At 50.1% G+C, this 2,970-nt stretch overlaps 1 pseudogene; it reads right to left on the bottom strand.

Annotated features, from left to right (window-relative positions):
* Positions 1-209: 209 nt before the first annotated feature.
* On the bottom strand, positions 210-2,625 carry LOC119335525 (annotated as a pseudogene).
* Positions 2,626-2,970: the final 345 nt, after the last annotated feature.

Below are 2,970 nucleotides of genomic sequence, written 5' to 3' on the forward strand. Positions count from 1 at the left end.
ACAGTAAGAAAAAAATGAAATACTCCATCCTAAGAAACTAGTTATTGATAAAAATCCGGAGAGTCGTGCATATGGCAGGGATAAGGCTTGCAGCAACTTTTCTGCAGCATCACAGAGTATTATTCTCACATCAGATAGATGTAACAATAGTAAATACAATACTGGCCCCCCCTAAAAAAAGGAAGAAAGAGTAAATACAAAACTGAACATTATTCCATAAGTGAAAGCAGAGTTTCGACCACATGGCTCATGCTCGGTCTTCTGCTCCTCTCCTCTTGCACACATGATATTGCTATCTTTAGCATTACTATCGCTTCTGAATGGTTGAATTCTCCGTCCAGTCTGTGGTCGACAAACTCCAGAAGCCATGATTGGTCTTCGTCTGCTAGTTTTTCTTTAAGGATTTCAATAGAGCATATGCCAGCCATTTCAACCTCCTCCTCGCCCTCAACCACCCATCTGGAAAGAGGAACCCCCTTCACTAACTCAAGAAGCACCACGCCGTAGCTGTAAACATCGGCCTTACCATTGATCGGAAGATTTAGAGCCCATTCTGGTGCAATGTAGCCTCTAGTCCCATGCACTTTTGACAACATTTGTGCGCTTGACCCTCGCTGTTGTAGCTTCATCAGCCCAAAATCTGCAATCTTGGGCTGAAACTCTCTATCTAACAATATGTTCTCTGGCTTGACATCACAGTGCACAATCCATTCAAGACACTCATGATGGAGATAGGCCAGTCCTTTTGCCACCCCAAGTGCAATATTGTACCTTTGGCCCCATCGGAGCACAGGAGAATTGCTCTGGTAATCAAAAAGAACTGTGGCCAAGGAACCATTCTCAATGAACTCAGAAACCAAGAGCCTGTGCGTCTTCTCGACACAAAACCCCCAAATTCTGACGAGATTCATATGATAGATTCTGCCTATGACACTTAGCTCAGACCTGAACTCCTGCTCTCCTTGGATCACATCGTTTAGCTTCTTCACTGCGACCTTCCTTTCATCATCGAGGACTCCCTTGTAAACTGCTCCTGATCCACCGCTTCCTAGCTCTTCTTGGAAGCAATTGGTTGCCTTCTGTAACTCCCTGTAGCTAAATATTCGGAACTGGCTGGAAATTATCGTGTAACCTTCATCTATAATCTCTGGTCTTCCCTCCCATTTGTGAACAACCCAACAGCCGGCGATGATTAATATAACTTCAATGAAAAGCAGTGTCAATGCAGAAGAAAGGAAGTAGCCAAACTTGAAGTTAGAAGAGCCATCCTGGAACATTAGCGATGAAGTGTTGGCCTCCTTTTGATGAACTTTGCATGCATGGGTTACCGTAGAAGCCAATTCTGACGAAGACAACACTCCCCTGGGAACTTTAAGATAAATGTCAGTGTGAGGGTTTGGAAAGTTCTTGCCATTAAAAAGATAGACCTTTGTGAAACATTTGCCTTCTCCCTGACGGTAACCAAAAGCTTGGCAATTAGCATTGTCCAAGCACAAATCTTTGCACTTCCGAATTGTCACCCGCTCCCAGTAGAGCAAGTCATACCCAATGAAATCAGCTCCCGCGACCTTTCTGAATGAGAAATCCTTGGTGACCCTGAGGTTTGACTTGCGCCTGCACCCTTTGCTCCAGTCGCTTGCATCAACCACCTCAAAGCCTCTGAGGCAAGAGCACTGGAGCTTGGGTATGTACTTGCAAAGGCTGTTTTTGCCGCAGAGTCCATGAATATTGCAGACTCCGCGGAATACCATCCAAGAGACTGACCAGCTACCGGTTGTCGCATTCAGGCTGTAGAGCCTAAGGTTGCCATCGTAATCCAGAGTCAACCTCCTCATGACGCTATCACCAAGATCAGAAGCTCTGCAAACTTGAAGTTGTCGCTCGCGGCAAACCGGCCTGTCTGCTCAAGAACTCCATACTGGCTACTGTGTAAGTAGTCCTGTGATTGACAAGCGGGGTGGTGAAAGGGTCAGGCCAGTATACGCTACTGACCTCAGGGCCGTTGTAGATGAGCTTGAGCTGGTTGTCATTGTCAAAGTAGAATGTATACAACCCTGAGGAGAGCAAACCCCTGGCAGACGCAGACACCAGCTTTGTGTGCCGGGTCATCGGCTGCGACGGCAGAAGCGTGTCGGTGGGCGAGTCGAAGCTCCCCCAGAGGCGCCGGCCGTCCGCGTCCACGACGACGAGGTCGCCGCTGTCGAGGAGCTCCGCGCGGCTGGCACGGGTCGCGGTCGTGTTGGTGCTCCAGACGGCCGCGCCATTGTAGTCGAGCAGGGCCAGGGCTCCGTCCTTCCGGAAGGCGAGCCTGGACCCCCTGCCGTTCACCGGGGCGTCGCGGTTGGCCGTCCACGCGAGGGTCTTGGCCGCCGCCTAGCCGGAGAACCAGATGGAGAAGGTGTAGGCGTTGGTGGCCACCCTGTAGAAGCCGCAGGCGAAGGCGCCGTTGGGCGACGCCAGGATGGTCATGGTGGTGGCCCTGGTGCCGTCCTGGATGGACACTGAGGAGCCTCTCGCGAGGTAGCTGGTGCCATGGGTGTGATCCTTTGCGAGAGCAACGGGGATCAGCAGGAGGAGTGAGATGGACGTGGCGAAGGTGTAGGCACCTCCTCCCGTGGCCGCCATGGCAGTCGGCCAGTCGTCGTCTGGTTCTTCCTACTGATGCATTCAGTGCTACAGCCATGTATATATCACACACGTAAGTGTCGAAAAAAAGAGTGTATTCACGTGTCAAGTTGCCAACTTACTGTAGTAAGTAGCATGTACTAGTCGCCTGCTATGGACCTGGACGGCAAGCACTTTTAATCCGTACAAGACGATGGACCTCGGATATTACCAGATGGAGTATAATAATGAGCGAAGATAAAGGTAGGGAAGGCGATGGTTCTTCCCAGGTTGAGTATTGAGCAAAGAGCCAACAAGGACGCACGATTTCTGGTTGACCCAGATTTGTCTTGACGATCGAGAGAG

Source organism: Triticum dicoccoides, chromosome 7B, assembly GCF_002162155.2.
Source record: "Triticum dicoccoides isolate Atlit2015 ecotype Zavitan chromosome 7B, WEW_v2.0, whole genome shotgun sequence".
NCBI lineage: Eukaryota > Viridiplantae > Streptophyta > Magnoliopsida > Poales > Poaceae > Triticum > Triticum dicoccoides.